This window comes from Punica granatum, chromosome 1 (assembly GCF_007655135.1).
Source record: "Punica granatum isolate Tunisia-2019 chromosome 1, ASM765513v2, whole genome shotgun sequence".
NCBI lineage: Eukaryota > Viridiplantae > Streptophyta > Magnoliopsida > Myrtales > Lythraceae > Punica > Punica granatum.
The window spans coordinates 4,234,631-4,257,673 of NC_045127.1; the positions used below are offsets into that span (position 1 = coordinate 4,234,631).

At 42.1% G+C, this 23,043-nt stretch overlaps 2 non-coding genes and 1 pseudogene across 2 annotated transcripts; all 3 read left to right on the forward strand.

The window, feature by feature from the left end:
* The first annotated feature begins 5,516 nt into the window (after positions 1–5,516).
* Positions 5,517–5,687, forward strand: LOC116193356 (annotated as a pseudogene).
* An 8,065-nt stretch (positions 5,688–13,752) lies between these two features.
* Positions 13,753–13,913, forward strand: LOC116193386. Its single transcript, XR_004154293.1, has one exon. It is a non-coding gene; the product is annotated as a U1 spliceosomal RNA (small nuclear RNA).
* Positions 13,914–17,502: 3,589 nt separating this feature from the next.
* LOC116193329 lies at positions 17,503–17,663 on the forward strand. The gene has a single exon (XR_004154241.1). It is a non-coding gene; the product is annotated as a U1 spliceosomal RNA (small nuclear RNA).
* The last annotated feature ends 5,380 nt before the right edge of the window (positions 17,664–23,043 follow it).

Sequence of the window (23,043 nt, forward strand, 5' to 3'; positions counted from 1 at the left end):
GCTTGCTTAAGCCCATACAAGCTCTTCCTCAGCCTGCACACCAAATGCTCTCCTACCTTTAACTCGGAATCCTTCAGGCTGCTCCATATATATTTCTTCCTCCAAGTCACCATGTAGGAAAGCTGTTTTTACATCGAGCTGCTCGATCTCCAAATTTAGACTAGCTGCCAGTGCGAGAACAACTCGGATCGATGACATCTTGACAACGGCGAGAAGATCTCCTCGAAGTCAACTCCTTTCTTCTGGTTGAAACCTTTCACTACCAGTCGAGCTTTGTATCGAGGTCGCGAGTTCTCTGTCTTCAACCTGTAGACCCATTTGTTCTTCAATGCTCTCTTACCTTGCGGTAGCTTCACTAGGTCATACGTGTGATTTTCAGACAAGGAGTTCATCTCCTCATTCATCGCCTTCAACCAGTGCTCCTTGTACTCATGTGCCACAGCTTCATCATAGCACTCAGGTTCTCCCCCGTCAGTCAGTAGCACATACTCATGAGGCGGATATCTTGTAGATGGTCGTCTTATTCTATCAGATTGTCTAGGTAGATCTGCAGGCTCTAACTGTAACTGCGAGCCTGTATCATCCGTAGTCACATCATCATCTACCTGAGGAATCTCCCCCCAGTCGTGGTTTCTTCATACTCACCAGGTACTCTTCCATTGGATTCTCTACATCAACCGGTACAGGAATAGAGATCTCGTGAGGATTGCCTACACTGGCCTTCTCTAACTTTTGCAAATCCTCGATTGTCTGGTCCTCAAAGAAGACAACATCCCTGCTCCTGATGATCTTCTTGCTATCAGGGTCCCAAAGCCTGTACCCAAACTCTTCATGTGCATAACCCAAGAAGATGCACTGTTTTGCCTTGGCATCAAGTTTTGATCTTTCATCTCGAGGAATGTGAACAGATGCCCTGCACCCGAATACTCTGAGATGCTTGTGATACTTTCTTGCCGGTCCACACCTGCTGGGGTACATCTCCATCAAGTGCAACTGACGGTGTAAGATTAATAAGATCAACCGCTGACCTCATTGCCTCGCCCCAGAAGGCTTAGACAGTTTCGCCTGAGAAAGCATACAACGAACTCTCTCAACATTGTGCGGTTCATTCTCTCTGCAAGCCCGTTCTGTTGTGGTGTCTTCGGTACCGTCTTCTCAAGTTTGATACCGTGAGTCCTGCAATAGTTCTCGAAAGGACCCCTATACTCACCACCATTATCAGCTCTGACACATTTCAGTTTCATGCCCGTTTCTCTTTCCACTGCTACATGGAAGTTCTTGAAAATCTCAGTCACCTGATCTTTAGTTTTTATAGGGTAAGCCCAAACCTTCCTGGTGTGATCATCTATAAAGGTCACAAAATAGATAGCACCACCAAGAGATCTATCCGACATGAAACAAACAACATCAGTATGCACAAGGTCAAGTATATTATCGCATCTAGAGGGACGACTTCTAACAAAAAAACTCTCCTCTGCTTACCAGCTAAACAGTGATCACAAGTGCTCAAGTGCATACCTTTAAACGGGCAAAGACTGCTTTCTAGCAAGAATTTGAATACCTTTCTCGCTGATATGTCCGAGTCTCCTGTGCCATAGCTCGATAGGATAATCCTCAGCAACATTAATTCGACCGAATTGTGTCTGGCACGCAGCCTGTAGAGAGTGTCGGTCTTCTGACCCCGTGCCACAATCAACGAACCCTTGGAGAGCTTCCATCTCCCATTGCTAAATTCGTTACTGTAGCCTTTATCATCAAGCTGACCCGTCGAGATTAGGTTAAGGCGAATTTCTGGAACATGCCTCACCTTTTTCAAAAACAACTTGCAGCCAAGCTCGTCTCTAGACAGACATCACCAATACCGACAATCTTGCATGATTGTCCATTCCCCATTCTCACATAACCATAGTCCCCGGTAGTGTAAGATGAGAAGAAATCCCGATGAGGAGTGACATGAAACGAGGCACCTGTATCTGCAACCCAGGTAGAGTCCTGACATGTGAAATTCACATAAGCTTCATCACAAATGATGTAGGTCTCTCCATCAGATGCCACTGCTGTAGTGCCTTCTTCCTTCTTGCTCTCACCGTTGCCATTCTGATTTTTCTTCAGAGCTCTACACTCCCTTTTGTAGTGTCCCTCTTTTCCACAGTGATAGCAAGTGACCACTTTCCTCGTCTTCGACTTTGATCTGCCCCTCGATTTGCCACGTGAGTTACTATGCTTGGAAGAGAAATTTCTGCTTTGACTTCTCCCCCTCTCCCCGTTGTTCAGTAACCAAAGCTTCAGACTGAATGGAAATTCCCGTGCCTTTCCTTCTAGTCTCCTCATTAAATAAACTGTCTGTCACCGTAGCCAACGATAGCTTCCCGTTTGGCGCAGAATTGCTTAATGCAACCACAAGTGTGTCCCAATTATCCGGTAGAGTCCCTAAAAGTAGACAAGCCTGCAACTCATCGGGTAATATTATCTCCAGGTCGTCAACTGGTTAATAATATCCTGGAAATTACTCATGTGCGCAGCCATATCACCTCCATCCTGAAAACGAAGATGAACCAGTTTTTTCACGAGGAATGCCTTATTTTGCGGTATCTTCCTCGCATAGAGATTTGTCAATTTATCCCACAAAGCTTTTGCATTTGTCTCCTGAGCAACATGATGATAAATACTATTGTCTATCCACTGCCGAATCAAACCAATAGTCTTCCGATTTGTGCGTTCCCAAGCCTTGTCATCCTTATCTTTGGGTTTCGCGGAATCCCCTTCAATGGGATCGTACAAATCCCTGCAAAATAGAAGATCCTCCATCCGAGACTTCCATATAGAGTAGTTGGTTGCATTCAACTTGAACATGGATCCTGTAGACTCCTCCATCTCGAAAACACCGAAAAAAAAAACTCAAACTTCTCTAACCCGAAGCTCTGATACCACTTGTTGGGGTTAGGGATGTACTCAACCAACCAAACAATAACACAGCGATTAATCTTCCTCCCCTTCTAGTGTAATCGAGATAGGAACTAATCAATCAACCAACAAGCAGTAAAGTAAAACAACACCAAGAATTTTACGTGAAAAACCCCAATGTGGGGAAAAACCACGGACCAACTCCGAATCAACGATCCACTATGAAGTTTATACAATGTCTTTCATCAAGGGTAAACCCTTGGATCACCAAACTCAAGAGAAACACTCTCTTGGATCACCCAAATACTAAATTCGTCACCCACACCGGGTGGTTCACAAATCAGCTGAAACAGCACCTACAGAGCTCGAATAGAAATTCTGACCGTTCAGAAGTTAGCCCCACGTGTTGTGAAGCTGCTGTCAAAATTTCGTCCCAATCGGAGTTCGTTTGATATCCCGATCGAGGTTTGATCTCCAGCTGCGCGCTGCCACTGTTAAGCAGAATTCTCCTCTGCTCTTCCTCTGTTCTGCTGTCTGCTGTCTGCTTGCGGCTGCCCCTTTTCTGCTGTCTGCAGCTTCTTTCTTCTACAGCCTTCTCCTATATACTTTTCTGCCGCTGCTGCTATATATATATATATATATATATATATATATATATATATATATATATATATATGCCGCCTAACAAATATAAACCCTAACTAAAATGGGTCTGGGCCTATTAAAGCCCGATAAAAGCCCAATACAATTTGAGCCCAACTTCCTCCAAATTGGAGGGAAACCCAACACAATGCATCATCAGGACTGATTCATAGCAATCGCTTGCAAGAATTATCGATGACATCAAGAAATACAAAATGGAATTGGACGCAACCTGTCAAAAGGTGAAAAAGCTCAGAATGATTTGAAAAGTTCAGCAGAGTTGTGGACGTCAGAAAAGCAGGCAAAAGCAGAAGAGCTTGCAGAACGACTGAATGAGAGTGGAGATCCGAACTTACTAGAGAAGCCGGGAAGTTGGAGGGGGAACTCATAACCAGGAAGCAGAACGCTTTACAGCAGAGACGGCAGACCTGGCCCCAGCCCCAGCATACATCTGAAATCCTATCAGTCAGTCGATCCTTAAAATCATCACGAGGTATGAAGTGGAAAATGTAACTAAAGCAGTTGCTCATGACACAGCATATTATTGGGCCCCTTGTGGGGCCTTCCTTGACAGTTCGATGATAAACAAGCTTTTCAAAATGGCAACTTTTGATCCCAATGGAGGTGGAGAAGGAAGTAGCGATAGCGGCATAAACAGTAGTGAGGGACAGAAAGGCTCAAGCTTGACTGGCACCCAGGAAGGTAGTAGCAAGGGTCGACGACCTGGGAAGTCACCGTGGAAGCAATGGTGTTGCTTTGGGTACCAAAATGAAGATGATAGATAGGACTAATACGGAGTGTTTTTTTTCCTTTTTTTTTCTTTCCTAGTATGTTCCTTCCTTTCATTTATTGGTTTTTCTTTATGTACTACTTAAAAAATAGGAGAGGATAAAGTGTTTCTAGCCTTTGTGGTGACCAGCTGTAAAACTGTCTGATGTGTACGTGTATAAGAACATCTGCTTGTGAATATTGAAAGCAAAACGGGCTCGTTCACAGAACCCCCTGGCATTCTGTTCTCCTTGAAAAGACTGCTAAATCTCGATGATCACTTAATTTCATTTCCATGGTGAAGAGAAACTTACCTCTGCCTGTTTTAGCATGGTAGGAAATGGTCAATTCTCTCAACTGATGGGAACATGGCTGCCTCGAAAGGAAGTTTTCCGTCATCATTGGATTGCTGATTGAGACCAAGATGATGAGATTACTACATGACCAAGCTGGAAGCAGGAGAGCATTGATATATCTATTACTGGAGGATACCAAAAGGGCCATGGAAATGATTGACCCGGCTAAGGACTAAGAATATATTTCTCTCAGGTCTGCAGGGAATCAACTGTTCGTGTTGCAAACCTTATAACTGTCAGAGAAGCTCCAGCCTTCCGAAAGGACTAAGAATATATTTCTCTCAGGTCTGCAGGGGATCAACTGTTCGTGTTGCAAACCTTATAAATGTCGGGGAAGCTCCAGCCTTCCGAATATACTTCTATTTCATATCATATACAGATAACAAAAAGTTGCAGATTGTGTGAATGTAATTTCATGATTTTGTGTCCATTACCATTGATGGCCGTGGCGAAGGCTGTGGATGAGGAGGATGTGTTGTTTTATGTGAGTAGTGAAAGAAGTGGCGCATAATGGCGATTCAAGTATGGCCTTGTGCAGCGAGCTGCGGTGGTGACGGACCGGGGAGGGAGTGGCAGACGGTATGACTGGCAACAGATGGTGTAAGTGCTGTGGTTGGACGTATGGTGATGTATGAATGTGATTGGAATGTCCGTTTATAAATTTGATTCCATGCTCCACTGTTCATATCAGTGATTAAACAATAAGTAAAAGTTGGAGGAAAAGAAAAGTAAATAATAAATAATCTCATATCGCATCGAGAGAGAATGGAAAGAGGGGGGGGGGGTTGGGGTGTGTGTGTGTGTGGAGGGGGAATTATAAAAGGAAGGCCCACCTTAAGGGGCAACATACTTACCTGGATGGGCTGGATGGGCTGGATGGGTGATCATGAAGGCTCATGGGCTAGGCTTGGTGACTTTCACTGCAATTCGAAGGGGTGCCAGTCTGAGGTCGGTCCAAGCGGCCGAGCCTGCATCATAATTTGTGGCAGTGGGGGCCTGCGTTCGCGCGGCCCCTACTCAATCCTCACTACAAAAAGAAAATTAATCCATTTGCTCTGTAAAGCATAACCATGAGTTGGACTTCGTGGCCCAATGATAAATTGAGAGGATCTTGGAAGGCCTGAAAGTTGCAATTGCAAACATGCACGCATCTGTTCAAAACCGGGACAGAACTAGAACAAGGATGGGTGCCAGGAGATGATAGCTAGCTATGAGTTTGCAATCAGATTTAGTGGGCTACTTCTTCCAGACAGTTCATGGAGAAATGAACCGTTCAAGTGGACTCCCGATATATATAACAGTAACGATTCGGGCAGACCAGTCATTGGCAATGACTAGGGTGCATACTAATTCCAGGCAGGCGAAAAGCTTGTAGGAATGGAAAGGTCAAGGACAGACCGGGCTTATCGTGGTCTGCTGGAAAAGCTATTCCCTATGTTGGGTGTCGTCTACTCAATCATCGATGTCTAGAAGTCAGTTGACCTTATGGATGAGCTCTTGTTTTCACAATCACTAGATTGGTTGCTATAAAATATACGTCATTTCCTGTGGATCCAGTAGGTATTCACCTTTTGATTGCCTTATTATTGTTGCTATTTAGAAGTCTTGTTTGTGGAAGATATATCCCAACCATCTCCAATTGACTGCTTCCCTACCTTCCCATATTGAATTTCCTGAGTGAATAGAAGGCAGGGAGTCCAAAGGAAGTTCCAGGACCAATTCAAACTTCTACGTTCCCAGGAAACTCGCTCTCAATTTCACAATCACTAGATTGGTTGCTATAAAATATACGTCATTTCCTGTGGATCCAGTAGGTATTCACCTTTTGATGCCTTATTATTGTTGCATTAGCAGCTTATAGAAGCATTAATTCTAAAGCACTTTTTCAGCACTGGGGTCCTTCATGTACTCAAGATGATTGGGTACGTCGAGACTCTGGGAAGACTGGGATTTCCTCTGGTCAAGAGTTGGCCACAGATTAGTCCTACAGTCGCTGCCCAGCAGTTTATAGTCAGTTCATTATGAGCTATAATATGAATGACTACAATAAACATTGCCTGAACTGCTTAGCATGTTGAGAACAGCTGAGCATGATATCAGCAAGGGGACATCCGTTCTAATGGTCCAAGGGACCAAAAGAAAGGGCAAGAGCAAGAGTAAAGGCAAGAAGGCTAAAGGTGCATCCAATTTTGACTTGGGTGCGTTTGAAGCTAAAGCCAAAGTGGCGAAGAATGATTACTGCTTCCATTGTGGAAACACTGGACATTGAAGCGGAATTGTAAGATAACCTGGAAGAGTGAAGAAGAAGAAGGGAAGTGGACTTCCACTTCAGGTATCCATGTTATAGAGATTAATGTATCTACTACTTCTACATCTTGGGTATTAGATACCGGATGTGGTGCTCATATTTGTGGAAATATGCAGGACCTAAAGGACAGTAGATCGTTGGCAAAGGGCGAGGTGGACCTACGAGTTGGAAAGGAGCAAGTTGCTACATTAAATGTAGGGACTTATCACCTAGTTTTGCCTACTGGGCTTGTATTAGATCTTAACGACTGTTATTATGTACCTGCTATTAGTAGAAACATAATATCTGTTTCTTGTTTGGACAAGAAGGGATTTTGTTTCACTATCAGAACAAGTGTTGTTCTATGTACATGAATGATGTATATTATGGCAGTGCACATTTAAGTAATGGTCTGATGTTCTTGATCTAGATACGCCTATTTATAATGTGGAAACAAAACGGCTCAAATCTAATGATTCGAACCCGACTTACCTCTGGCATTGTCGTTTAGGCCATATTAGCGAGAATCGCATCTCTAGACTCCATAAAGATGGATTACTGGACTCGTTTGATTTAGAATCGATCGAGACATGCGAACCTTGCTTAATGGGGAAAATGACTAAGGCCCCTTTACTGGAAAAGGTGAGCGAGCTAGTGATCATCTGGCTCTCATACATACTGATGTATGTGGACCAGTGAACAAGCTTGCTAGAGGTGGGTATCTCTACTTCATTACATTTACTGATGATTTCAGTAGATTTGGATATGTGTATTTGATGAAAACACAAATCTGAATCCTTTGAAAAGTTCAAAGAATTAAGAATGAAGTGGAGAATCAGTTGGGTAAGAGCATTAAAGTTCTTCGATCAGATCGAGGAGGTGAATATTTGAGCTATATGAGTTTGCTGACTATCTTAAACAGTGTGGGATTTATCTCAACTGACTCCACCTGGAACACCACAATGGAATGGTGTAGCTGAGAGGAGGAATCGAACTTTATTAGATATGGTTCGATCTTTGATGAGTCATGCAAACTTACCTGACTCCTTCTGGGGATATGCTCTACAGACAGCTGCTCTCATATTAAACAATGCTCCGTCGAAATCAGTTGAAAGGACACCATATGAGATGTGGTATGGGAAGCGCCCACCCAAGTGTCTTTTCTAAAGATATGGGGTTGCGAAGCTTATGTGAAGAGATTATCTTCGGATAAGCTTGGCCCTAAATCGGACAAATGTTACTTTGTGGGGTATCCTAAGGAAACTCGAGGATACTATTTCTATAATCCCATCGAGGGCAAAGTGTTTGTCGCTCGAACTGCGGTATTCCTTGAGAAAGAGTTTCTCTCCAAAGGAACTAGTGGGAGGAAATTAGAACTTGGGGAAGTTCTACCACAAAATGACATTGACCATCGACGGGCGATGTGCAGAACAAGTATCACAAAGTTGTTGTGGCACAATCTTCTACACAGGTGACACAGGAGCCTCGTAGGTCTAGTAGGATACGTCATGAGCCCGAGAGATATGGATTTCTCGTGACTCAAGACAATGACGTATTGCTCATAGATAATGATGAGCCTACAACCTATGCGGAAGCCGTAATAGGCCCTGACTCTGAGAAATGGCTGGAGGCCATGAGATCTGAGATGGAGTCCATGTACACTAACCAAGTATGGACTTTGGTTGATCCCTGAATGGGCAAAAACCATTGGGTGTAAGTGGGTCTTCAAGAAGAAGACTGATATGGACGGTAATGTGATTACCTTTAAGGGCCGACTTGTGGCAAAAGGTTTCAACAAGTTCATGGTGTTGACTAACGACGTAAACTTTTTGTTGCCTTATTGACGAAACTTTTTCCCCGTTGGCTATGCTTAAATCCATAAGGATCTTGCTTGCAATTGCCAGCTTATTTGATTATGAGATCTGGCAAATGATGTCAAAACTGCTTTCCTGAACGGGAAGCTCCTCGAGGATGTGTATATGACACAACCTGAGGTTTTGTCGATCCACATAGTGCCGGAAAAGTTTGTAGCTACAACGGTTTATTATGGGCTGAAGCAAGCTTCTAGGAGCTGGAATCTTCGTTTTGATGATGCAATCAAAGAGTTTGGCTTCATCAAGAATGAAGATGAACCCTGTGTTTACAAGAAGGTTAGTGGGAGCATAGTATCTTCCTGGTGTTATATGTAGATACATACTTCTGATCGGGAATGACATTCCTTCCTTACAGTCTGTGAAGACTTGGTGTTGGGAGGTGTTTCTCTATGAAGGACTTAGGCGAAGCTACCTACGTGCCAGGTATCAGGATCTATAGAGATAATCCAGGAGACTGCTTGGCTTAAGTCAGAGTGCATACATAGATAAAGTGCTTCGGCGATTTAGCATGCAGGATTCTAAGAAAGGGTCGCTGCCTATGTTACATGGCATAAGCCTTTCGAAGGCTCAGTGTCCTTCTACTCGAGAGGAGAGGACCGCATGAATAGGATTCCATATGCGTCAGCTATTGGATCCATCATGTATGCTATGTGTTATGCACTCGATCAGATGTCCGTATGCTTTGAGTATGACGAGTCGATACCATCAGATCCAGGTGAAAGACACTGGATTGCAGTAAAGAACATCCTTAAGTACTTACGAAGGACTAAGGAGATTTTTTGGTATATGGAGGCGAAGAAGAGCTCGTTGTAAGAGGTTACACCGATGCTAGTTTCCAGACCGATAAGGACGACAGTAGATCGCAGTCAGGGTATGTTTTCTGCCTGAATGGAGGTGCTGTGAGTTGGAAGAGTTCCAAACAGGAGACAGTAGCCGATTCTACCACCGAGGCCGAGTATATTGCTGCCTCTAACGCTGCAAAAGAGGCCGTTTGGATCAAGAAGTTTCTTGACAGAACTTGTTGTGGTTCCTAGCATCGCAGACCCAGTGGATCTCTATTGTGACACAATGGAGCCATTGCGCAAGCTAAGGAACCCAGTCTCACCAGCGATCCAAACCAATACTGACGCTCCATCTCATTCGGAGATCATCGACAAAGGATATTTGAAGATATTCAGAATACCAACAGATAGAATCTCGCAGATCCCTTACGAAGCCTCTTGTGCAGCGCAACACGAGGCTCACACTAGATCTATTGGCATTTGACAGATGCCAGATTGGCTCTAGTACAAGTGGGAGATAGTTGGGAATTGGTGTATGTCCTAGAGGCAATCTATAATCAGTTCTGTAATATGATATCTATTTCATTATATTACGAGGCATATCTGTTATTGTGTAGATTGCGCTAAATATGATTTTACACAATAATGTCCTTGGAATAGTAGGTTCAATAGGCATCAAGTGTGACTTGATTGTGAGATCCTATAATTAATGAACATTATTCCTAAATGTCCATAGTCAAAAGTATTATCGTTAATTAGGACAACGATAATACGGTTAGACTAGTGTGAGTGTTGATTGATGACCAAGTCTCATAGGTCATGGATATGGAGATATCAAATCACACCACATGTATACATTAAGAGTAATGTGTATTGGACTGACCCACCATGAGATTGCTACATGGGTTGTTACGTGACTGTCATTAGCATATCTCAAAGTGACTATAGTGTAATGGTCCTTTGACTTGAGGTCACCATAGATTCCTACATGTAATGTCATATACTTTGATACTGTCAAACGCCACTGTAACAGGATGGTTATAAAGACAGTTATTGGGTATATCACAGAGCATGGAGAGGAATGTGAGTAACCAAGATAGGATTTGTCCCTCCTACGAAACGGGAGCGATATCTCACGGCCACTTGGTGGTTAAGTCTAAAAGTGTATGCATACCCAAATGAGTCGATATAGCGATATCGAGCTCATTTGTTCTGATAGACTTACCCGGTAAACCAAGAAAAAGAGATATTGAGCCATACAAGGATGTCATCGACCATGCCTTGCGCTCAATAGAGATATAGAGGACAAAGGGATTATATTACACGGTAACGTAGGTCACAAGGTTCGTCGAGAAATTGACTTTCCGATTACTTGAGTAACAGTGATGCATTGCTAGATGCCACTCACTGTTTGTAATATTGAAATAGAGATTTTGATATTACTGTCAACGTAATTGGGAACCTACAGGGTCACACACTACGACTAAATTGACGAGATATTTTGAAAAAATAAAATCGTCTAATAGAGATTAGATGATTTAGGTGCGACCAATTAATCGGATATTTAATGAGATTAAATTTACCGATTAATTAGACCCGATTTATTTGATTTAATGGTGTGCTAAGTGGCTATTTTTTTATTGAACCACTTGGAGTCTATTATATGTAACACATGGGCCAATTGTATAATGACACTTAGCCATGCACTTGGCTCTTGAAATTCTTAATTTCTCTTATCCCACATCGGTGGGACAAGCAAATTGCCCCATCCTCAAGCCTATATATATGTGTATATATATGGCAGTAAGTATGGGTAACAGGGTATGCATATATATGTGATATATATGTATGCATAATATATATATATATATATATATATAAAACGCACTCATATAAGTGCTCAGATATATATAGTGCGTGCATATGTGTATGTATATAATAATTTGGGTTGAATTGTTCAATCCAAATTAGGTCCATTAGTCTGAAAAATTTCGGGTGTCGCATTAGTGTTTTCTTTCGAGTGTTGGTCGCTAGCACTGCCGATCTCGAAGACTCGTCGACAAAGTCGGTGTGGATTCCAGTAGAGGCGTCACGCGTGGGACGCTCGGTCGACAACTTTAAATATTCCAGGTACGTTTTTATTTACTCTTATTCTTCTAGTAGATCTTGGAATTAGTTTCACGGGTAGGAAATTTTGAATTTCTGTTCCTTTTTCGTTTCCGCTGCGCCCCGTGGAACTAGCAGGAATGCCCGCCAGGAACAAAGAACATCCACAGTGCAGGCAAGAAGCCTCTGATAGCATGGCCATCAACAATAAAGCCCGCTAAAGAAGCCATCAAGCAGATACTCGGAACTGGGAAGAAAATGGGTGAAGAAAGAAAACAACCCAAACCAAAAATGTCGACGGAGTTCATTCTCAGCTTCCTCCAACTATTACCGAGTCACAGGTGGAGGGATTGGACCGAGAAGATAAGCGTGGCACTGAGCTTTATGGTCGGCATGTCAAAACCATTGGCTCAATTTCATCCTAGGCAAATGTGGATGAATCCATTGATTGTCATGACGAGAATATCACAACCATCGGTCCCATCCTTTCAGCACCCGATTCAAAGCCTACAACACAACGTCAATGCGAAAGCATATGGGTAGGCAAGAAACCAAAGGGAGAGGAGAGGCCCAGCAGTGGATTCCAAAGCTCTTCCACTTCAGCATTAGCCTCGACAGATCGATCATTTAGAAATGAGTGGTTCAAAATGAGAACTTTTGATGCCAGGGAAGATGATGCAGCAGGGATGGGAGTCGGTGGGGGTAGCAAAGGAGGACAAAAGGCAGAAGTCGGCACAGCAGCAATGGGGGGTAGATGGAGCATCTCTTTTTGGCATCGGTGGTTCAAGGGAAAGACCAACAAAGGGCAAAATTAAGGTGTCAGATAATTCAGGCTTGGTGTTGGCTTGTCCTGACCCTGATCACGAACTATTTATTTATAGTTGATTTTGATCTTAGCCTCCAAGTAAAGTTCGCCTGGTGTCAGCATATGTTTCGCGAAATGCACCCATATGGTGGTTAAAATTTGCTTGTACATGAAATTTACTTTTTCTTTTTCTTTTTATTTGTTGTAAACTCGATTTTTTGCCTACTATTTGATTGCTTAACAACTCAATTTCACCTCAAAACTATCATTCAAAATGTAAGCTGGCACTTCAACCGCAACGCGGGTGTGAGCATCGATTTTTCACTCAGAAAATCCGGTCCAGCAGCCTTTTGAAGGGTTGTAAGAAACCTGGATGAGGCTACTCTTTCCTTTTTTTTCAACTGCTCAACAGCAATTAGTATGCTAAACCAAAGCAGATGTAAAGCTATACGTAGCCTGTGCGAGCTAAACTTTAGCTGAACGATCAAGTTTTTTTGCTGGACGATCAAGTTTAAGAAATGCAAATATATTCTTTTCCAATATAAGGCTTGTAGAGGGACAACATGACATCGCATTGAGTTTACACAAGCACGTATGACACTGCCCTCAGATGGTCCATTGAGCAATGAAATGAACTGTCCAAGAGGGGAGGACTTTCCAATAGCTAAGGATGCACTGTGATGTTGGCGGAATTATGGAACAGGAGACAAGGCTGTGATAATTGATGGTGAGGTTAGGGACAACAGAGTATGTCGCAATGGCAGCGGTGATAGAGTGCGGCACAAGGTGCAGGAGAAGGTTAAGTAATTCGAGCAAGACGTATTTTGATGAGCTATTTCTGGTGTCAGGCGACTTTCAGTTATTCATCGTCCAAAAGGCTGGCTGGCTTAATGGATGACTTTTTGTTTTCAGTATTCATAAACCTATATTGCCTTATGATTTCAAATGTTCCAATTACTGAACATGTCCAACCAACGACTACGTGTCGAAGTTATAACTCGAACCATGTACTCCAAACTGAGGACTGCTTCCTTTTTTGCTCCAAGAACATTGGATTTCCAAAGCGAATAGAGAAGCACATGGAGATTACTCCCTCAGCAAGAAGTTGTCGGACCAATGAAATTTTTTTTTTTTTTCAGAAAGTCAACATGAATACCCACATCGAAAAGCTTAGCAATGGAGATGGCGAAAGGGGATTATAAAAGCAAGGCTAAGCTGAAGGGGCAACATACTTACCTGGACGGGCTCAATGGGCGATCCTGAAGGCCCATGGGCTAGGCTGGTGACCTTCATTGCACTTTGAAGGGGTGCCAGCCTAAGGTCGGCCCAAGCGGTCGAACCTACGTCATAATTTGTGGCAGTGGGGGCCTGCGTTCGCGCGGCCCCTAACTAATTCTCAGTAGAAAATTAAATCCCCTGAGACCATGTTTGATCGTCGCCCCAGTTTTGCTCGAGAAGATGAAAATGCCCCTTGCCCCCGTTTAAAAATTCCCAAAACTGCTATCTTATATATATATATATATATATATATATATATATATTTATGATTGAAGCTGGAGATGGGCGGTGGAGGCCTGAAGCCCGGCAACCACCACCCCCGGCGAAGTCATCGGTGGACCCAAAATTCACTGGAGACCTCAACTGGGGTTATGGTGGCCGGTGGCAAGCCCCACCGTATCATAAATCTCCCTTCCCAAATATGTCTTCTCCCTTTTTTTATTTTCTGAAATTGTTTTATTTGGAAAATTAAAAAAGATTGTTATTCTATATTCTTTTGTTAAGTCAGACAACAGATATTTAATAATTGTGATCAATTTTAATTATTAAAAAATATGTAATGAGATTTTTACAGTGTGTTTGGTTTTAAAGTTAAGTAGAGTTGAATTTTGATTTTAATTGGGTTGTAATAAGTATGTTGTTGAATTATGAGAAAAAATATGAAAAAGTAATGAATAATTGAGAGAATTTAGTATTAAAAATTGAATTAAATGGTTAAAAAAATTGAAAAAGTAATAATTGTATTGTTAACTTTTGTTGTATAGTGAACAGAGTTAAAGTTAAAGTTAAAATTTTAAAAACCGACTCTAAAATCAAACGGGCTATTAGCATTTTGATCATTGACGATGCGTTTGGATTCAAAGTTAAAGTAACTTTGATTTTGATCGTGGAAAAGGACAAATGAGTTGGGATTATAAATTTGACTTGGGAAATATGTGTTTTTGTTGTATAGTGTGTTGAGTTAAAGTTAAAATTTTTAACTTGAAAAATGTATATTTTTATTATATAGTGTGTTGAGTTAAAGTTAAAGTTAAAATTAACTTTTAATCCAAACAGCCCTCAATTCTGACTGTTTTATTGTTTTCTCATAGAAGTCTTTACGTGTGGAAGACGGGCATGGAGGTTGTCCTTTCCGAAGGAAGTTCCAGGACCGATTCAAACTTCTACTCACACTGTCAAGTAGAGTTCAATATTGAAAGCTACAGATGTAAAATTTCTACTAAATTTCGAGGTAATCATCAGTTCAAGACTTGTCCTTCTCGAGGTAATTAAATTGACTGATCATCGCCTTTTAACTGAAGAACCTTTTCTGTGCATATTGCCTTTTTCACCCGTAACTTTTCCAGGAGAAAGACGTAAACGACAGAGTCAGAGAGGTTCTTCCTTATCCACTCATCAACAACAAAAGGGTTGAAGATGGAATGGAACCCAGACAAGAAATGGTTGATGAAGTCCGTTCACTGCTTCCTCCGGCTATTATCAAGTCGCAGACAGAGGAATTGGCTCAGGATGATGTCCATGGCACTGAGCTCCATCATCGGCAACTGAAAGCCACTGGCTCAGTTTCGTCCGAGGAAAATGTGGATGAGTTCCTTGACTATAAGAAGGAGAATACCACAAGCATTAATTCCGCAAAGACCATCGTTTTGGCACCTGCTTCCGCGTTCACAGCACGACGTCGACTTCCAAGGCTGCAGTAACGCAAGCAACCAAAGGGAATGATGATAGTCAGGCAGAATTGGTACGTCCCACCCTCAGATGGTTCGTTTAGAAATGAATTGATCAAATGGAGCACCTTCAATGTCGAGGAAGGCGTTGCAGCAACAGATGCTGGCAAGGGTAGCGACGGAAGACAAACGGTGGAAGAGAATGGAGCAGCAGGACGGGATAGAGGAGGTAAACATAGTTATTTGCCCCGGTGGCTCAAGGGAAAGGCCGAGAAAGGAGAAAAATGAATTGTACTTGAAACTTCCTTTTGCTTTTTTTTTTTTAGAACATTTATGGTAGTTATAATAGTAGAAGATTTTATTAGATATAAATTTCAATTTCCTAATTTTTCCATTGGTCATTTGGCTTATAAATTATGTGATTCTTGAGTTGCCCGTTATAATGAAGTTGTTTGCTTCCGGTCAATCACGTTTATCTTTCCTATGTCTGGACTCCTTTCTCATATATTAAACTACGTAAGGACCCGCGTTTGCGCCGGAGCGATGATTAATCTTTTTTGCCGGTGGCTCTTAGGTGCCCTAGGCCCTCGTAGCCTGGCTATACACAAAATATGTGTATGTATTTGTCAGCTTTGCAGTTGCTCGCCGTTGCTTCGTAAATGGCTCGAAATGAGCGCCCAGCAGGAACAGAGCATATCCACAATGTAGGCAAGAACACTTTCATATTATGGCCCTCGACCATAAAGAGGTGAAAGAAGCCATCAAATAGATATTTGGAACGAGGAAGAAAAAGGAATGAGCTAGAAAATGAAACTGCGATTGGAATCCGAAGCCGAGAAAGAACATGGTCAAGTGAAAGCATGGGAACATGCGCAAGGAGCTTCTGTCCATATGCCTACAGAACATAACGTAGACGTGCTTGACCCCCGCGACGCATGCAAATACCATCTTCTCACAGCTCTTTGGAGCTGCCATGGCGATGACATTGGGCTTCGAAATCATTACTTCAAAATGTTGACTTTTGATACTCGCAAAGGGAACATTGGTTGCCATTCGTGACATCAAAGTGGCGACTGGTCGAGGTGGCCATGGTGGTTCGGGTTTTGGCAGCGAACACCTATCAAATGAGCCAAGCCGCTGCATAAGCCCCTCAGAGAAGCCACGCTGGTGGCAACAGTACTTTATTTCTTATATCTTTCTAAGTTTAATCTACAGTTTAATAGCTTAATGTTCGAATCATGATGTGCAACCGAAGTATATATTTCTCGTGATTGTTTGCGTGATAAATATATGATATTGTGCATTACACAGAAAATAGTTTTAAACCATTAGCTAAGTATAGTTCAGCACAATTTTGCTTTGAGAAAATTTGGGTTCTTCCTGCAAATCAACCACACTAGGCCGGATACAACAGATTCGGGAGACACGCGGATGTAGCTAGGGCTTGCAGAGGAACATGACATCCCATTGAGTTTACACATGTATACATACACCCTCAGATGGTCCATTAAGGAATGAACTGTCCAAGAGAGGAGGACTTTCCGTAGCTACGGATGCACTGTGATGCTGGCGGAAGGATGGAATATAATGGGAGATAGAATGCGGATGTCGAGGTACAGGAGAATGTTAACTAATTCGAGCAAGACTCTGCATTTTGATGAGCTATTTCTGGTGTCAGGCGACTTTCAGTTATTCACCGTCCAAAAGTCGGCTGGCTTAATGGATGACTTTTTGTTTTCAGTATTCACAAAACCTATATTGCATTGCCTTGTGATTTCAAACGTTCTGATTATTGAACATGTCCAACCAACGTCTACGTGTCGAAGTTATAACTCGAACACCGCTTCTTTTTTTGCTCCGAGTACATTGAATTTCCAAAGCGAATAACATGGAGAGTACTCCCTCAGCAGGAAGTTGTCGGACCAATGAATTTTTTTTTTCAGAAAGTCAAATATGAATACCACATCGAAAAGCTTAGCGAAGAAGATGGGGAAGAGGGGATTATAAAATGAAGGGTCAGCTAATGGGGCAACATACTTACCTGGACGGGCTCAATGGGCGATCCTGAAAGCCCATGGGCTAGGCTGGTGACCTTCATTGCACTTCGAAGGGGTGCCCGCCTAAGGTCGGCCCAAGTGGTCGAGCCTACGTCATAATTTGTGGCAGCGGGGGCCTGCGTTCGCGCGGCCCCTACCCAATTCTGAGTATGAAAATATATACATATATATATATATATATATATTAAATTGACTAACCGGACAAATTTAATCTTCGTGCGAGTAAAATAATTAATGAACTGAGTGGATAATTTAGCACTTGAAAGGTACCTAATTTGAGAATTTAGTGCTGACGAGATTTTTGTTTAGACTGACTCACCCGTGATCAGTCTTAATCGACTAAATACTAGCTCATTTCCAGTCTCATTTGGAAAAAGCTAGCGTGGCATGTTATCCTATGATTTGGTTTGAACTGGGACAGACCTGAATTGGGACTCATACTTGGAGATGATCGTTATGAGTTTGTGATCGGAAGGGTTGTTGTGGTGGCAGAATGGCACAGCCGGCCAAAAATGGTCCTACAGGAGATTAGTCAGAACAAGACATGTAACTTGATGAGCTACTTCCTATGTTGGGCGTCTTTCCATGAATTATCGATGTTTAGGAGTAAGTAGAACTGATAGTGATGCATGAGTTCCTTGTTTGCGCTATCTGGCAGATTGGTTCCGGGAGAAAATTCTCCCTTTTTCACAGAAAATATGTTATAGCCTGAAGATCCTGTAAGACTTGTGCAAAAAGTTATGTTTCTTAATGGGATTTATAGTATTTTGATCATTGAAATTCTGATTATTGTTTCTTGAAGAAGTTTTTTGCGTGTGGAAGTTCATTATTACTCGATCTTCTCCAATTGACTGCTTCCTTCCTTCCAAATGAGTTGAGTTTCCAAAGAGAGATTAGAACCAGGAGCTTTTGCTCATGTGATTTCAAGTCAGTTCTCGACCCACCGAGTTCTCTCTGTTGCTCTCTTTACTTCCCTGTATGGAGCAAAGAGGGTTATCACCACCAGCGTGTCCCGAGCAAACCAGTGGTAACAAGCGGGAAGATGAGGCGGCTGAGGATGTACAAGATCATAATTTGACAACAGAGGTGATACTCTCACAGCAGCCAATACTTTGCCTCAGACCGATCCCGTCACCCTGTTGGACAACCAATTTCCTGGTCGACGCTCGAGCAGAGAAAGGAAGGACGGTCATCTCGAACTGGATATAGTGGCTCCATTCAGTGCCAGATCGTGCCTACTGATACCAGAGTTGAGCGTCTCATGGAAGTGAGCCATGCTAGTGGGGGCTGGTGGCAATCATGGTTGTGGCAGTGCTGCGGGTGGTGGTGATGGAACGAATATTTGGCGGCGATGGACAAGTTGTCCCGTAAAAATGATTTGTTTAAAGAATTGGATTTGGAAAAACCTGAAAAGCTCCAGTAATGCTATAAATGAGGAAATACATAGGACTAATGTTTTGTTACGTATGCATGAAATGGTCGAGTTAATCATAGCATGCGCCATACATTCAGAGTTCAGAATATATGGGGAGTCCGGAATAGGCAGGATTGTCATGTTCATTCAAGTTTGAAAACGATGATAACGAGGTTAAAGCATATGGGTATATACTTAGTTCTTGACATTTTTTATGGTAAAAAAAAAGAAATGGTTGGACTTAGTTGTCCGATAACTGCAAAGTTCAAAGACATTCTATATATATGTTCTCTTTGATTATGTTGATTCTATAAAGAGAAGAGTTCTGAGTTTGATTCTGTTCTGGGTCCAATGAAGTTCGGGAAATATATAGAAGATGCTTCCCTCGTGAATGAACTTTTCAAGATGCGGACGTTTCTTATGGAAGGTGAGGGTGGAGAGGAGGATGGTACTGATGGAGGTGGGATGGCGGAAAATGGCAATGAAGGACAGAGTAGGAGGGTCAACAGAGGCAGCGCTGATGGTGCAGATTGGTCACGGAAGTCGCGAAAGCGGAAGAGGCAATGGTGGTGCTGTAAGGGCAGTCACGCCAAATGAGAAGCAATCATCAAGCAGTGGATTCATGCGTGCGATAAGGGAAATCTGAGACCGATGAATAACTGAGTAACAGCGGAGTTCTCCACAGCCGTGATGATTATCCTATCAATCTGTTCGCCTTCCGTGTTTGTCTCTCCCTTAGCTGCCGATTAGACCATGCGGAACAGCCTCATGTAATTAGTTGCATCTGTGGACAATAAAATGCAGTCACTTGTAGACAGATACTTTACGAGTCATTAAATTTGAGCCACGGATGAGTAGTTACTAGGTGTTTCCATACTTTATGCACCCCAAAAAGCCGTGGACGGGAGTGTTTCCTGATGTTTTACGTACATTTACCAAATAACCGACCCCCGGCCTAATCGACTAGTCTTGAAAGAAAGAGGTTAACTTATCACATAAAGGAAGCTAGAAGAGTCTCTCGGCTTTACAAGATGCAGTCAAACTCAACTGCCAAACATGCCGTTCCCTCTGCCTGCCTCTCATGGAGTTGACTGTAGCAACATTCATGGAACAAAAAGTATAACAAAAATAAAAAAAGTTTGGGCCTTATCCTAATCCTCTTCTTTATGACTTCCCTTCTTTTAATATGTTATTAAATAACAGTACTATAGAGCAAACAACTTGCCCCATCTTCCATATTCTTTATTAATTTGCTTACCTCAGATGGAGATCTCACATGGGGTTGAATGTTTCAAACATTCTGTATCCTATTCATTCAGTAATTACACATCTGTCATGTACAGAAACAAAAGATTTTCATTGTTTCCTGTTCCCCGCTGCTTTATTAGAATTCTTGTTCGGTTTTCTTTTCTGTCGGAGATGGCTAAGAGGGACTGGCAACAACAAAGTACTGGTGGTGAGGCCACGCTGATGGCCGGCTATAACATGCTTGCGGTTGCTGAGAAGACGAGTACATGGGGGTCGGGAGAGAATCAGAAGCGCCTGAAGTTAACGGATGCAGCAGAGAAGGATACAGAATCAGGGGGTCAAATCAGCAACCGGGGCGTCACTATTATGGACACGCATATGGAGGACTTGGAGCAGAAAAGAGAAGATGAGCAAGTGAATTGCTCGTCCCCAAAGCCGGAGGAGCTCTTCTTCTACAAATTCTTCTAAGCAGATTAATCATGTTCCGCTCATCACGCAGCACCGTAGAATAGATACTGTGTGTAGCAATCGTGTTGAAGTTTTCTCGTCCTTTTACCAGCTCGACGACTGATTAGATAATATCCAGGGCTGACCTTCATATCTTTAGTATATAGTCTGTGGCTATATATACAGTGGCATTCTATTCGTAACCGAGCAATCTGTTCCTATCTTGAAGTAATGGTCTCTCGAGAGGGTTCCATCCCTTTCTCCATCGTGATTGCATATAGTTATGGTATATAATCAGAGGATAGATATCCATTCATACTGTGATAGTGTTGCTGTTTTGAGAGATCTGTTTATATCACGGTAAGACTTAATTAACTCCACTTAAGATGTGAAGACCCTATACAACAATATCTGTGCAGTACCTCATGCTTCGAATTCGGGGGGGTATGGTCCTCTGAGTTGCTGGAAACATGCATAGTAGTTCTGGAATGACTGGCGATCGGTACGAGAGTGAAAATCTGTCTCATTGTCCCTGTCACATCTTGCAATGCAAGTTGTTTTCGCCGAAATCACATTTAAAAATTTGTAATTGACAGATTCTGCTGAGGGCGGAAGACAATAGAAAACGAACAAGAAATAAATGGACGAGGTCCATTTGAACAAAATTTTGCCACGACGCGAAAATTTGAACAGAATTTTTCATCAAATAATAACCTCTTAGCAAATCCATATGCTCCACCCTCGAGCAATTATTCATCATATAAAACATCTCAATAATATTAATCACCAAAAATTCATTCATGAATTCCTCACACTAATCCAAGAAGAGCTAAACAGAATTTTTCCTGGTTGATTTACAATAATTCTATTCAAAACTTCTATACTTAATTATAAAACGAAAAGGTTTAGCCGGAGGGTTCTCAGCTGGTCCTGAAGTCAAAAATGATTCTCCAGCATAGCCAAATCATTCTCAAACTCTTTTTTGAAAAAAAAGAGAGAAAGAAAGAAAGAAAGAAATTGTGAGCATAAAATGAACTATTATTAATTAAACATTTTATATTTCGGAGCAATCAAGCACTCATACGAAAAGTACAATACTTTAATTTATGTTTTCACGGTGCGCAAGTGCTAAATGCTTCTTGCATCATATGATACACTACGGTTCTAATGTGCTGTCTATAACGACAGTACAAAATATTATCGAAAAATGACTACATGAAACCGCCGGCACGTAGGGGCTAGTTAGTAATTAATAGAGTGACACCAATCTACAGAAGCCAATTCCTCAAAGATGTTGTGCGTTTTTTTTTTTCGACAAGTGATGTTCTGAAATTTTTTTTGGTGACTAATGTTCTGCAAATTTTGGAGTAGCTATGATGTTTTGTTTTTGTTCGCCCCTCTCCTGAGTTGCACCTGAGCAGCTGAGCTCGCCACTGCACTCTCTCTCTTTCTCTAGGTGCCATCCTTCCTGCGACAGATATCAACCCTTATATTTGTGTTTGTGATATTGTTCCAACGTATATAAATACGATATATGTGTGTGTGAGATGCATGTGTGGCAAAAATGCCTGGTCTCACATCGGCGGCCATCAGGTCCAGCATCGTACCTGTTTCACGTAGAAACGAGTGGTTCAAAATGAGAACTTTTGATGTCTGGGAAGGTGCTGTAGCAGGGATAGGGGTCGGAGAGGGTAGCAAAGGAGGACAAAAGCCAGAAGACGGCATCACGGCAGAGAAGCAACACCCACAGGGTGCAGCAGGTGGACGGAGCTCCTCTTGTTGGCTTTGGTGGTTGAAGGGAAGATCCCATAAAAGATCAAACTAAAAATGCTTATTTATTCATTTGATTGTGCTCAGAAAGGATCTCCTTTTCCGCTATCGATGTTTTTCCTACTAGTTCAAATGATTAACAACTCATCCTGCCTGAACATGTAAGTTGGTTCTACCAGCGGGAGCATCAGCGATCGATTGTATAACTCGGTCCAGCTTGCCGTCTAAGAGGTTCTAAGAAACTCATATGGTTATTCCACCTAAAGCAGATATCAAGGCTATACATTGCCTCTACAAATCAGACTTATCAGCCAAACAATTCAATAATCAATGTCATTGGGACTCAAACAAGCCCATTAAGGAAGAGGAGTAAGCTTTTGGTCTAATTGTTAGCTCACATGATTGTCATGTAGTATTTTAATAGTTCGGTGTCTTACGAGGAGAAACTTTCGCTTGTTAACGTTATGTTCGAGTCCAAAGAGTCGAGGACAAAAGCCAATGCGACACTTCCAATGCAGAGGCTTAGTTTTACATAGATAAAAGAATAATTATCCAGTGGACAGATAAAGATCACTGAATCACTGCCCTTTTCATATGAGGAGTTTTTTTTTTCGATAAGTTTTTTTTATTACATATAT